Source organism: Geotrypetes seraphini, chromosome 3 (genome assembly GCF_902459505.1).
Source record: "Geotrypetes seraphini chromosome 3, aGeoSer1.1, whole genome shotgun sequence".
NCBI lineage: Eukaryota > Metazoa > Chordata > Amphibia > Gymnophiona > Dermophiidae > Geotrypetes > Geotrypetes seraphini.
This window is the reverse complement of record NC_047086.1, coordinates 196,349,024-196,364,503: the sequence shown is the minus strand read 5'-3', so window position 1 is coordinate 196,364,503 and position 15,480 is coordinate 196,349,024. Positions and strand designations below refer to the sequence as shown.

At 44.1% G+C, this 15,480-nt stretch overlaps 1 protein-coding gene across 3 annotated transcripts in view; it reads left to right on the top strand.

The window, feature by feature from the left end:
* The first annotated feature begins 9,290 nt into the window (after positions 1–9,290).
* The window catches only part of LOC117358048, a 44,390-nt gene continuing 38,200 nt past the window's right edge, over positions 9,291–15,480 (top strand). The window contains exon 1 of one of the 3 annotated variants that reach the window (XM_033939478.1): positions 9,291–9,410. The gene's annotated coding sequence lies outside the window, so the exon portion shown is untranslated. The other 2 variants (XM_033939480.1, XM_033939479.1) reach the window with 2 other exon arrangements.

The window sequence follows — 15,480 nt, the reverse complement described above, 5'->3', positions numbered from 1 at the left end:
GTATCTAGAAATTCACAGACTAAAATAAAATAGTGGTTCCACGTCCATGGGGATGATGCTGGATGTGCTTTCCAGACTAGCACAAAATCGATTTCTTTTTAGATCCACAATTCATCAAGTCACTAGAGCACAAGTCGATGGTACTTAACCACCACAATATATATGCACCCAGTAATCCAGGAAAGGGCTTTTTCTGAACAATAGCAAATGTACTGCTATAATTTGGGGATACCCCACTTATACTGGGAGGGGATTTTAATGAGGTATCTGTCCCAAAGTGGGTTAGATCCATTTTGACAGGCAAAGGCCGCTAAAGCACTAACTGGTGTTTCTCTGCTATGCTCTGTTCTGGGCCTGGTGTTGCATCCTTTGGAATGGGACTGTACACATTTATCCCACGCACATGCCACCATGTCCAGAATAGATTATGTACATATTAATTTCCAAGAGCTGGATTTCAGAGGTCACAGATACTCGGATAGGTCCCACAGAGGTTTCCGTTTATGCATGGGTTGAGGTAATATGGGCAGTGATGACAGTGCCTCAGCATAACATTCGTTGGAGATTCCCATGTCATTTGTATAACGATCAGAAGTTCCATGATTATATATTAGGTGGCGCAAATACCAAGAAAATAATAGGGTACATCCGGATAATCCTTTCCTCTTATGGGAAACCGCGAAGGCGGCACTGCGGGGGGAAATTATATTGTATATCAGCTTTCAGAGTAAGGCTTGGTAGTGAGAAATGTTAAAACTGGAAAGCTTGGTGACAATCCTTCAGAGCCAGTATGGTAGATCACACTCACGATATGACATGACTAAATTATTAGAGGCATAACAAACCTTGAATGATCTGCTTCATCAAAAGAATAAGAAATCCATAGAACATTATAAATATCATCTCTATAGATTTGCAATATAAATAGTAGTCTTCTTGCCACATTGGTGAAGAAGCAGAAGGAATCATCTAGGATTGCCACGTTAAGAGATAGGCAGGGTAGGTTGAGCCACGTGAATGTAGCCGGTACAGAGCCAAGAACACCGGCAGCAATGTACATTTAGGGCTCCCTTTACAATGGTGCGTTAGGGCCTTAAAGCGCGGAATAGCACGCGCTAAATTGCCACACGTGGTAGCCACTACCGCCTCCTTTTAAGCAGGCGGTAATTTTTCGGCTAGCGCGCACTAATCTTATGCGTGCGTGCGTGCGCTAAAAACGCTAGAACACCTTAGTAAAAGGAGCCCTTAGTTTGAACCTGTAATGCAGTGGGATGATATGTGACATTATTGACTGTCTTTTGAACTAAGCTTTATAGGTTGGTTTGGCATTTATGAGTTAAGTCAGCAGTCTTTTGGTACTCAGTCCAACATGCAGGCCGGGAGCTGGTCCCCTCAACGCTGCTCCACACCAGGACTTCCCCTCCAGCCCATCGCAAACAGGGCCCAACACAAGATGCTGCCTCCACGATCCAGCCAGCCCGTAGATAGAAACGGTCGGCATGAAGGAGGAGAATATAACCGGCACGACACAGGATGCCCCAGCCTGAAGTTGTCATAATGCCGATACAGAGGGCTCGCCACAAGATATAACCTCTGCAATGCAGCCAGACTAAAGATAAAGATGGAAACACCAGTACAAATGTGGAGACAGCCGGCACAAAGCAGGGGACACCAATACGAAGCTGAGTCGGCCTTCCAAAAAGGTGACCAAAAATGCCACATTCCTTCAAACCAGGTAGGAAAGGCTTCAATATGAGCAAGTAAAGCCTCTCATCATGACCATTAATGTTCAAATTTCAATCTTTAATCTTGTCAATATTACCATTAAGAAAATCCGTTTTTCAACATAAATCAAATGAACCTAACAAACCCCCTCCTTTACTAACGCGTAACGTGGGTTTTAGCGCCGGTGGTGGTAACTGTTTCGACGCTCAGAATTCCTATGAAGGGGGGAAATAAATAAAGCTAATAAAAGGAAAAATTCATAATGAAAAATAAAAAGAAACCAAAATAAAAGTATAAACTGATAAATACTTCCAATTATTCAAATTCCACTAATATAAATTCACACTCGCTCATGCAGATAAGCACAATAGATAGTGCAAAGTGCTCAGAAAATGACTACAATGCAGCTCTTTGTGCAGTTTCTTATTCAAAGACAAGACAGCACCAAGAGAGCAAAACTGAGATCCTGGCCTTGGGACTGTCAGAACCTGTCGGGAAGAAGCTTCCGACTGCAGCGGGGTGGGTGCCGTGGAGGGAGCTGCTGGTCTGGAAGCCTCACTGTTGCAGGGAGCTTTTTGCCTCTTCTTCTGCAGGTCCTTCTGCATGCTGGGCTACTCGGTCAGGGAGTGCTCGGTCAGGGTGCTGTCTTGTCTTTGAATAAGAAACTGCACAAAGAGCTACATTGTAGCCATTTTCTGAGCACTTTGCACTCTCTATTAGGGTGAATTGATTCGAATTGATTTACCAAAAAATCGGCCTCCTGTTTCGTTGGTTGACCCTCCACCCTCGCCCCTAAAGCAGGAGCGGCAGCGCTGCCTCTTGCTGGCCTGCCGCTCCTGCTTTAGAGGGCGAGTGGGGAGGGTCAGTCGGGATGTAGCTTACTCGCTGGCCTCCCGCTGGTATCAGGCTTCCCCACTGGCCTCCCGGAATCAATTTACCTAATTTCAGCAACCTGCATAAGATCGCTGGCGCTAGCGATCTTTGCAAGCTGCCATACGTCTTCGGCGTTGTCTTCTCTCTGCCGCGGTCCTGCCTCTTCTCTGATGTCAGAAGAGGGGTGGGACCGCGGCAGAGAGAAGACAACTCTGAAGGCGTATGGCAGCTTGCAAAGATCGCTAGCGCCAGCGATCTTATGTAGGCTGCTGAAATTAGGTAAATTGATGCTGGGAGGCCAGGGGAACATGCAGGCCTTCCGGGGGGGGAGGGGGAGCAGTCCTTCAGAAGGGGTGCAGGCCTTCCGGGGGGGTGCGGCCTTCCGGTGGAGGGTGCAGCCTTCTGAGGGAGGGTACAGGCCTTCAGAGGGGACAGGCAGGCCTTCAGGGGTGGGGTGTAGGCCTTCGGGGGGGGGGGGTGCAGGCCTTCAGGGAGACAGGCAGGCCTTCAGGGGTGGGTTGTAGGCCTTCAGGGGGGGAACATGTAGGTCTTCAGGGGTGGGTTGTAGGCCTTCAAAGAGGTGCAGGCCTTCAGGGAAGGGGCCATGGTGTAGAAGAACATGGAGGGAGGGAGGGAAGGGGGGTTCAAAGAGACGTGCATATGCTGGACTTTGGGGGGAAGAAATAATAGGTCTAAAAACAGAGGAGAGGAAGAGAGATGGTGGACAATGGGATTTAGGGATGAAAGGAACAGAAAGGGAGAGATTGTGGACCCCAAGGTGGTGGGGAAGGAGGGAGAGATGCTGGATGAAAGGGTAGTTGAGTAAAGGTGGATCTGTGGATGTAGACAAAAAAAAAAGGAAAGATGCCAGACCTCCAGGGGAGGGAAGGGAAACGGAAGGGGAGAACAGAGATAGAAGATTGATGGTTAGCACGGAGAAAGAAGAAAGAAGGAGACCCTGGCAAGCAAGTTATCAGAAGACAACTAGAGCCTGGGACCAACAAGATTTGAATAATGACCAGACAACAAAAGGTAGAAAATATAATTTTATTTTCTGTTTTGTGATTACAATATGTCAGATTTGAAACATGTATCCTGCCAGACCTGGTGTTAGACCGCAAACGTTGAGCTAGGATTTAACAGAGAGAGGAAAAGTCTTTTTTGTTTGTTTATTTTGTTTACACAATGGCACCAGTGTGGTTAGGAGAAGGCAAAGAGGGTGAAGAGGCTATAAAAGGGGTGAACAGGCTATACAATAAACCCACCAGGATGTTTTAAAAAAACACCCAATTGGGCAGGAAAATTGAATCGAAAAATCAATTCAATAGGCTGAATCGAATCAAATTTTTTTTTCCTGAATCGGGCAGCACTACTATCTATTGTGCTTATCTGTATGAGAGAATGTGAATTGATATTAGTGAAATTCGAATAATTGGAAGTATATATTATTCTGGGACTTTTCAGCTATATTGCACCGTATTTATGCTAGGGTTTTCTTGGCCTAAATAAGACATGTCAAACTCTAGCCCGCGAGCCAAATTTGGCCCATGGTGTACCAAAATTTGGCCCGCCAGCCAATTTCAAATTTTCCCAAAAGCTGGCCCGCTGGTACAAGTGCCGCATAATTTGTAGGTTTTGCCGCATCATCTGTAGGTTCACATGGCCTGCAGAGGATCGCTGGTCGGCAGTAGCGATCCTAGCAGGCCGCCGTAGCCTCAGCTGCATATTCCCTCTGCTGCGGTCTCGCCCCTCCTCTGACGTACGGGACCGCGCCAGAGGGAACGTGCAGCTGAGGCTACAGCGGCCTGCAAGGATCGCTACTGCTGACCAGCAATCCTCTGCAGGCCGCGTGAACCTACAGAGTCAGGTCCCAAGCAGACACAGAAATATCTTCCACTACCCTTCTGATCCCCAGTGCTGGGAAGAAGAGAATGACACGGTGACAAAATTCATCACCGTTCCCGTCCCTGCGGATAACCGTGGGAAACCATCTTCATGTCATTATTTAAGGAGAGAGGAAAGAATCAGAGTATGAATGGCCACAACCACTGACCCGCAAGCTTTGCTTTGAAGAATGCTGGTGTAGTAGGACCGAGGTCGAAATAGACACTAGAAAATGACATGAGATTATTTCCCGCGGTTATCCGCGGGGACGGGAACGGTGATGAATTTTGTCACCGTGTCATTCTCTATATACACACAATGCTGCATGGGGCAAGCAGAAGAAGAAATGAGCCCGGCACTGCTCAATCCATCCCTCAGACTCCAGAAAAAAAAGGGAAGAAGAAAGAAGGAGAGCTGGTGTTAGACATTGAGCATGCACTAGGACCTAAAAGAGAGAGGAAAAGTCTTATTTTTTGTTTGTTTACATCACAGAGCCGGCATGGGGTTAGAGAGGGTGTAACCCTATACTTCTACTAAGACTAAAGGGTCCTTTTATTAAGGTGCACATTTAGTTTAGCTTACCTTAATAAAAGGACCCCTAAGTATCTAAAAAAAAAAAATTCGGCCCACGATTTAGCCCTTTTTTTCAGATTTCGGCCCCTTATGCAATTGAGTTTGACACCCCTGGCCTAAATGCTTGCACCTAACTTGTAACCCATTCTGAGCTCCCCTGGGAGCAGGGCCGGATTTTCCTATAGGCTAACTAGGCTTCAGCCTAGGGCCTCAAGATCAAGAGGGGCCTACATTCAAATTGTTAGCAAAATTAAAATTACACTATTCTAAAAACAGTGAACACTAAAACACTGAACCGAAAATAAGGACAAATTCTTTTTTTTTTTTTTTAAATAAACTTTATTGCCAACAAAAAACAGCATACAATAAAGGCACACATCATTTTTCCAAAGTTATATCCCCCCAAACTATCCCAACCCACCCTTCCCTCCCAGCAATTACAAAAGCATAAAGGGTTAGCAATAGCAAAACAACGAACAGAAATTACTGTGCTCTCCAACGTAAATAAGGATCCCAAATCTTATAATAAATATTAAGTGTATTGTGTCATAAAGCTGTTAATTTAGACATCAACCGACGACATAAATCACCCATCTCAGGCATATTCGGAGATCTCCAAAAAGAAGCTAACACCAAATGAGCAGTCATAAACACATAGGCTGCAAATTTCCGCTCATACTTCAAGAAACCAGGCACTCCCACATTCAATAAACAACATTCAATACACACCACACAATGCTTCTGCAAAATACGCACTAATAAACTACCCACTAAATGCCAAAAATCTTTAACCAAGGGACAACCCCACCAAATATGCCAAAAATCCCCTTGCTCCCCACAATTTCTCCAACAAGCCTCTGTACCCCTCCCCAATATCCGAAATAACCGAACCGGAGTCAAATACCACATATAATAAATCTTATACCCATTCTCTACATAATTAGTAGATAGAGTCGAAGTAAAAAGACTCTTATATACCACCTCCCAATTAAGGGGACCCCATACCCTGAAGAAGCACTCGCTCCCACTCCACACGATAAGGATCCCAGGGATCCTCTCTATATAATAAAGCCTGATAAACTCTCGAAACCCCCCCAAGACCCGAACCACCTTGAAAAGCCAACTCCAGCCGTGTAGCACCCAACGAAATCTCCCAAAAAGCTTCTTTCAAAAGAAAAGATCGTAATCTAGTATATAAAAAAGAGTCTCTCGCCTCCAAATCATACTCAGTTTGCAACTCTTCAAAAGCAACAAATTGCATATCATCCCAAATCTGTCCCAAAAACCGTAAACCCAAACGAACCCAACACTTCGTGATCACCCCTTCTCGCAATGCTGAAAAACCTGGCAAAACCGACAGAGCCATCTGAGCAAAAAAACACCGCTCCGGAAACATCTTCTTCCTAATTTTATACCAAAGAGTAACAATCGTACGCAAAAAGGGATTAGGAGTCTGAAGCGCAAATCGCAAACGCTCCAACGGCACCCAGGGTAATTTCCATAACGAAATCCGAGGCAAAAAATATTGCTCAACCCGTACCCAGGGTTTATCATCAAAAGACACCCAAATGAGAATCTCTTGTAACAACGCCGCATGATAATACAACTTAAAATTAGGGACTCCCATACCCCCCCTGCAATTTGGCTCGATATAATACATTACGGCGCACCCGCGGCGGCCTCTTTCGCCAAATAAAAGCAAAAACTTTTCGGAATAACCTTCTAAAAAAATCCTCAGGAATCAAAATAGGCAAGGCCAAAAAAAGATATAATAATTTGGGCAAAAGCATCATTTTGAGAGCAGAAATACGTCCCATCCAACTCAAAGAAATACCCTCCCATCTCTCCAAATCTTCAAAAAGCTGATGTAATCAAGCAGGATAATTCGCTACAAGAAGAAATTCTACGCTTCGTGATCGGAACTGGCTCTGGCCGCAACGGGGCGCCGACTCGGCTTCTCCCTTTCTTTTTCTCGCCCTGGGAGGAGGATTGGGGAGATAAAGACGTCAGTCCGGAAACAGCTGGGCAAAGCCCAGCCCCGCGGGGAGAGAGGCATAACGTGGATCCGTCAGGATAGGGCGGCCCAGACTGGCATCCGGGGGGGTGGGGGGTTTCAGTGGAAGGGGGATGGGAGGCAGGCAGGCTGGCATCGGAGGGAGGGTGGGGGGTTAATGGAAGGCAGGCAGGCAGGATGGCATGGGGGGTGTTCAATGGAAGGGGGATGGGAGGCAGGCGGGCATCGGAGGGGGGTGAGGTGAGGAAGGACGCACTGGGGGCAATATGGACATAGGAAGGGGCAATGTTGTGTGTTATGTTTGATTAGTTATTGTTACAAGTATTATATATGGTGCTGAGAATAAATGTCCAAATAAGTGTTCTCAACTTTTTTTTATTTATTATCCGTGTCACATTTTTTATAAAGGTTAGTACCAATAACAACATGTTTCATTTAACATATTGATATATATCACAGTAATGATGTATTTTATTATCTCTCATGTAATATACAAACTTAAAAATGGGAGGTGAAAGAGCCTCATAAGTGGAATAGCCTAGGGCCTCTTTTCATCTAAATCCGGCCCTGCCTGGGAGGATGGGATATAAAACCAAATAAATAAGTTAAATACACAATCCCACCTAACTCAAAAGCATGCCCACGATTCGCCCCTGAAGTAAAAGGCTGCTTGTAGAATAACTACAAGATGGCATTGTATCTTCCAAAACAGACAATATTTGTTTATTGTTAGTATAAAAAACTTACAGTATTACAGCAGCAAAGACATATTGGAAAAAAATATATTGTCAGTTCAGAATATGCAATGAAGAGAAGAATTTGCACCCATATGCTTAGCAGGGGGCTAGCAGTTCCCCGTAGCATAAGTAAGTGAATCTCTCTGGCTTTTTCTAGAATGCACGTGTTTTTTATACAGAGCAATTCTTCCTTTGTCCCAAGAAAGTCCATCCCCGAATTCTGGTTATGTAATTCCCTATTGGTATATAAAAATAATGTACAGCTAACTCTTCCCATCTGTCCACGCCTCTCTCTCACCTCCACCGGGGGCCTTTCAGAAACAGAGAACTGTTTATGAACTTTCTTCTTTCTGCACGGAGACATGCAGCTGCTAATTAGAGGTGTTACAATTCTGTGCATATTCGAGCTGGTGTCCTTGTAAGATGAAAAGTTGGCAACGAGATGGCCTTTCAACAATCCAGCTGTCTGTTTCCAATAGCTTGGTTGGGAGACAGGAAACCCATGGTTTGGTACCAAGTTCTTTCATCTCGTTACACCCACATGAGCAGAGCTCCTTGCTCATTATAAAAGTTTTATGGCTTTTTAGGGTCTCTGGCATATGAAGTCTATGAAGTCATACAGCAGTGATAACAGTTCAGCATAACCTTGAAAGGATATCCTCCCAGCAGGGAAACAAGAACATCATTGTTAGCATTGCAAACAATCTGGGCCTGGCTATGGGAAAATATGTCTGTAGTTTCCAGCAGGGTGTCCAGCATACACAAGTGAAAATCTAGGTCTGTAGAGTCCAGTAGAATCATCCATATGTCCAGGATATACATGTCACCCCTAACACGCCCACTTTTTAAACTATATGCTTTGCACTAGATGCCTACTTTTTAGAGAATTGCGCTATTCAAGTCAGACGCCTAACTTTCAACGAAGTCCAATTAACACCAATTATAAGGTGTTAAGTGCTAATTAAGCCCTTCAATTAAGTTACTTGCCTACATTGGCTAGGCACACTGATCTCGGCATCTAACTTTAGGAGGACTTTATAGAATGTGGGGGTATGTGCCTATGCAATTTGCTATGCAATGCTGATAACCCCCGAAATAAATGTCAGGAAACTGGGCCGTGCCATTTAGAAAATGTTTGTTTGGGGGAGGGAGGGTCTGGCAGAGGGTATTATTTTTGTACTTTTGGTGGCCACACAAACTTGTTGGCTATAACCATTTGGAGTTTTCCAAAGCCTCTCTGCTCAGTTTGTGTGTCTTGACTAGATTTTACATGCAGTAAATGCTATAGAAATAATAATCAGATGAGTACCTCAATAGGAAACATGCATCCGATAGAGATCAGCTTTCCGTAGCTTGAAGGGCTCCTGGCACAGTACACCTTTGTCCTTATTTTTTTTAAATTTTTTTTAAATTTTTATTAGCGATTGCAACACAGAGAGTACAGAAATCCAACAGTACAAGGGCACAAGACCCAGCCTGTGTGGCCACACCTCCGAGATTAAACAAAGGACTTTACAGCTATGCTGAAAAGATTCTGTTTCCTCGGGCTCAGGGAAAGCTAAAGGTTTGCAGCTGGATGAAACAGTGTTTCCTCGCTACACAAGGTGAGAAGCTGGCTAGATACTTGACAAGAGGTAGAGATCCACATACTCCGGTGGCCAAATGGATTGTGATTCGTGCCAAAGAATCTTGGATTAGGGATGGGATGAAAACATCTTGAGCTCTCCATGAACAAGCAGGGTGAGTCAGCCACACATTTGTTTAGCTTTTCCGCCCTGCTCAACGGTCAAATTCCACCTGCTCACTCTACTATTAAAAAAAGGGTGGGAGGGACGGAGACGGGAAAACATTATTATTCATTGTATCTAATTTATTGAAATTATATATGTGGTTTTATTTTCATTAGTTAAGGGGAGGAGGGGGGGTGAAAATATTTGTTTTTGAAATATTTGCATATTTATAGCGCTTTTGTTTGATTCATTTATGTTTAAATTCACTGTATTGCACTGTTAATAATTGAAAACTAATAAAGATTTAGAAAAAAAAAACAACCGACCTCCACCCCCCCAAACAAAACAACATGCCTGAGCACGAGAACGTGGATCAGAGAAAAGAACCTCTGAGAAGACACATGCAGCAAAATCAGGATTCAAGAAATGCCCAACCAACAAAAGAAAAATGAATTCCACTGACTTGCATGAGGTGCGTGTCCGATGCCTTGGGGAATCCCATCTCATGGCTGCCTGCCCCAGTGCCTGAAAATGTCTGAGGGCCCGCAAGAACATGCTGCACTCCCTGACAGAGCAGCCCAGCATGCAGAAAGACCCGCAGAAGAAGAGGCAAAAACCTCCCTGCAACAGGGAGGCTCCCAGACCAGTGGCTCCTCCAGGCACCCACCCCGATGCAGTCGGAAGCCTCCCCCTGACAGGCCCCGACAGTCCCGGCTCACCTGGTGCTCCAAGGTCAAGATCTTTGTTTTGCTGCGTGTGACTTCTACTCAAAAGTTCTCTTTTCCAGATCCTCATGCTTGGACATGTTTTTTCTTTTTTTGTGTGTGTAGTGGAGAGAGCAGGTAAAATCCGACCATCGCGCAGGACAGAAAAACTAAACAATGTGAGCTAACTTGTCCTGTTGTCCATAGAGAACCCCCATTTTAGCATAACAGTCTGCATTGTGGAAAAAAATCCCACAGAGAGACCTGGTAGAAAAACTACAGAAGCTGCACACACTTCTTAAATCAGGTCAGGACTTGCTCTGAAAAACTCAGCTATGCAATATTTCCTCTAAGGCAGTGTGTCTTCACTAATTTTTATGTTGGAGCCGCTTAACATTCAGATTAGCTGAAAGAGAGCCACTAGGGCATGCCCATCACTTCCAGCCTACCTTCAAACTTTTTACTGGGAGCTGGGGTTTCCAAATCTATTATCTTCTACTGAGAATGTCCTTCAAGCATGTAGCTCTTTCTCCCATCCACTTCCCCGTTTCTGACCTAAGCCTGAGCTAGAGAAGCAGAGCACTTGGGGAAAAAAATCAGAATAACAATGAAGGCCACCTCAGAGGACTCTAGGGGCTGCCATTAGCCCCTGGGCCTTGCATTGAAGAACACTGCTCTAAGGAGTGGCTTGGTGCATGCAAAATTTATTTTCCTTTGAGCAACAAGTTCTAAAAAAACAGCAATTTTGTGTTTTATACAGCAATGCATTACTGCAGGGGTGTTCAACCTTTTGGCTTCCCTGGGCCGCATTGGCCGAAAAAAATGTTTCTGGGGCCGCACAAACGCGGAAACACTGCAGCAAGACAGAGGAGGGAGCTGGCAAGATGGTAAACACCTGGGGGCAGGTAGAGGAAAACATTGCATTGCCCTTGACCAGGGCTGCACGAAATACTTCAAGGGGCCGCATGCGGCCCTTAGGACACAGGTTGGACACCCCTGCATTACTGTATAAAGCGCACAAAAAAAAATCACACATATGGTAATTGATTTAAATTAATTAACTTATAGTTTAATTTTGTTTGAAAGTCGGGCCAGTATTTTTGTGAGCAACCATGTAAAATGTTTGAGCGATTTCTCACATGCTCTGTTTCAAGGGAATATTGGATATGGGTTATCAGATAGCTCCAGGCTAACAGGCACTTAAATATGTTTCAGCAGGAATATGTAGGAAGTAATTAGGCATATCAATTTCATAGCAGAATCTTTTTTCCAAGGATAGAATACCAGTGTTAATTTACACTCTGTTTCACTGCAAAGGTACCATGAACCGTAGATGACCAAAGCTCCCCCCCTGGTGCAGAAAAGCCTGCCAGAATTCAGGACAGTAGAAATTTCACTGCCTTTAGAAAACAGCATGCAAAAATCTACTTTAAGGCATCAAAATCATCATGAAAAATAATAAGTAAGAAAGAGATATTATAAGGAAACAAAAAAACAAACCAAAACCCATAATGCTATATGCAGCAAATGTATCCTAGCATAGTCCAGCTGTAAATGGCAATGTTCTGTTATAGTACTGCACTGCACTATCTATTAATACAGGGATATCAAAGTCCTTCCTTGAGAGCCGCATTCCAGTCAGGTTTACAGGATTTCCCCAATGAATATGCATTGAAAGCAGTGCATGCACATAGATCTCATGCATATTCATTGGGGAAATCCTGAAAACCCGACTGGATTTGGCCCTCAAGGAGGGACTTTGAGACCCCTGTATTAACAGAATATGTGGATCCCAATTCTAGTTGCACTCTATTGATTTGATTTATTAATTCTGCCCTTCCCCAGAGAAAATCTCAAAGTGGATTAGCAAAAAGAAGCATATATAAAATTAACCCCCTCCTTTACAAAGCCACGCTAGCATTTTTAGCGCTGGCTGCTGCGGTAAGAACTCCAGTGCTCATGGGATTTCTATGAGCGTTGGAGGTCTTACCGCCGTGGCTGGTGCTAAAATTACTAGCGTGGCTTTGCAAAGGAGGGGATTAATTACAAATGATGAAAATATCAGACAGCAGAGCACACCATTATATTTCCATAACATAAAAAGGGGGGTTTGAATTAGCACAAGTTTGAAACTTCTGAGCATTAGTGCAAAGCATCAAGGCTTCAGTGCTGGCTACAGGCTGGCCCAGCCACCAGACAGTAGCTGCTTTGGGGCAGCAAAGAAAAGCTGCAGGTAAAGCAAAACAAAACGATAGTTAGTGACTAGGGCAGGGGTGGGCAATTCCGGTCTGTGAGAGCCGGAGCCAGGTCAGGTTTTCAGGATATCCACAATGAATATGCATGAGATGGATTTGCATGCACTGCCTCCTTGAGATGCAAATCTATCTCATGCATATTTATTGTGGATATCCTGAAACCTGACCTGACTCCGGCTCTCAAGGACTGGAATAGTCCTGGACTAGGGTGTGAGTGGGTGTGTTGAGCTCACCTAAACAGCCTCTCTCAAAGACCTGGCTCTCTAGAAACACTCGTGGATGCCCGATTGGGATAGCACAGTGGTCTCAAACTCGCGGCCCACCAGGTACTATTTTGAAGCCCTCGGTATGTTTATCATAATCACAAAAGTAAAATAAAACAATTTCTTGATCATATATCTCTTTAGCTATAAATTACAATATTATTATTAAGACTTAGCCAAAGGAAAGATTTATAAACTATAAAGAGTTTTACCTTGTGCAAAATTGTCATTTCTTTAATAAGTCATTAACTATTTTTTTCTGCGGTCCTTCAAGTACCTACAAATCCAAAATGTGGCCCTTCAAAGGGTTTGAGTTTGAGGCCACTGGGATAGCATATATCTTGGTAGTTTTCACACACACATCTGTGATCACATCAGAGCAGGGCTTCTCAACCCAATCCTTGGGACACACCTAGCCAGCCAGGTTTTCAGGATATCCACGATGAATATACAAGAGATAAGTTTGCATGTGCTACCTCCTTATGCAAAGTTATTTCATGCATATTCATTGTGAATATCCTGAAAACCCACTAGGGCTGTGGTCACCTTCAAGTGGACTGACAGGGCTTGGCCGCTCAATGTGGGCTCAAGATCCTCCTCCAGCTGGTTGCAGAAATGTATATACTATTGTCTCCTTACTAAACCTGAATTTGTGCACATGTTGCTCCTCTGTCAGGTCCACTAAGTGTTCTAGGCCTGTACACCCTCTACTCGCGACCTCTTCTCTTCTGTTGCCTCTGCCTCCTATGGGTCAATACCCACAGCAGCAACACTTTAAAAAATTTCTTGCTTGTAGTTCTGTTTGTTTCTTTTTCTTTAATTTTAGTTGTAACTGTATACCGTTTGATTGTTCAAATTGAAAGGTGAATCTCTTTCATTTGAAAGGAAGCTCTGGAACGAGAGGGCATAGGATGAAGTTAAGAGGTGATAGGCTCGGGGGTAATCTAAGGAAATACTTTTTTACAGAAAGGGTGGTAGATGCGTGGAACAGTCTCCCAGAAGAGGTGGTGGAGACAGAGACTGTGTCTGAATTCAAGAAAGCCTGGGATAGGCACGTGGGATCTCAGAGAGAGAAAGAGATTATGGTTGCTGTGGATAGGTAGACTGGATGGGCCATTTGGCCTTTGTCTGCCATCATGTTTCTATGTTACTCGTATATCAAGTATTAAAAACTAAACATTAAACACTTCTACTCATGCTTCAGTGTCCAATAATTGTGCCCAGTACACACCAGCAATTCTCTACTCTTTGCCACCTCTGCTGTCCTAGGTGACCTTTGGTCCTGACTGATGGTTAAGTGGACTCTAGTGGCAACCTTATATACAGTAGCTATAACAAACTAAAATAAAATCTTGCTAATCCTAACGAATCTGTCATTTCACAGTAATCGAAAAGATGATAACCTGCTACTTTGGCATGATTGGTTTTATTTGAAACATAGTAGAGAATGACATGGGGACAATTTTTCCCCCTATCCGAAGGAACTCATTTTCCTGTCCCCACAAGTTTTGTCACTTTCCTTCTCCCTGCCCCATACCTGTAAGCTCTGCTTTAATTGCACAATCCTTGGACACTTATGATTTTAAAGTTTTTGAGGCTTGTAGGAATGGGGCAGGGACAGAAAAAGAACTCACCTGGATGGGAAAATGAGTTCCTGCAGCAATGGGAAAAATTTGTTTAATACACAGTACATGACAGCAGATAAAGACCTATACGGTCTATCCCAGGGGTGGGCAACTCCGGTCCTCGAGGGCCCGAATCCAGTTGGGTTTTCAGGATTTCCCCAATGAATATGCATTGAAAGCAGTGCATGCAAATAGATCTCATGCATATTCATTGGGGAAATCCGGAAAACCCGACTGGATTCCAGCCCTCGAGGACTGGAGTTGCCCACCCCGGTCTATCCAACCAACAAAATAAATTTGACACATATCTCAGCTGGCCTAACCTGCTCCTATGTACAGCCCACCTTCTTTCCCCATGGGGAAAAGCATACATGCCATCAACAGCATGCGTAGTCCTGCTTACAGAGCCCCTAAGGCAATTTTAAAGAGAACCTCTTCATGGCTAAACACTTCTTTGGTCACAGAGAAGGCTAAAACTGGAAAAGTTCTAAAATACCATATGACCCACTCGGTGGGAGGGTCAACAACCCTTAATTGTATTCAGAACATAAAGAATAGTTTGGCCTTGATTCTATAAACAGCGCTTAAAAAATAGACCAATAAGGAATGCAGTGCTTAGCACATGTCAATCGTGAGTTAAGTGCTATTTATAGAATCATGCCTTAATTGGACTTAGGCACCGGTAGGCGTCGAAACCTTAGGTGTCTCCTATTTATGCCAGGGTTTTCTTGGCCTAAATACCTAAGTTAGACACCTACATGCAAAACATGCTCAAGATCCACCCATGATCCACCCCTTAACCATGCCCACTTTCTGGTAGGTGCATACTACCCAATTTAATTTTTGCCAATTATGAGCTCATTATCGGCGTCAATTAAGCCTATTAAATAATTATCCCACTTCCCCCTTTTACTAAGCCACGGTAGAGGCTTCTACTAAGGCTTGGGGGCGCTAAATACTTTGACACTGCTCAGACGTTCTTAGAATTCCTATGAGTGTCGGGGCATTTAACGCTCCAAACCACAATAGAAACACGGGAAGTCATCATGCCATTGTATCGAGCGATGGTGCGTCCACATCTGGAATACTGCGTTCAG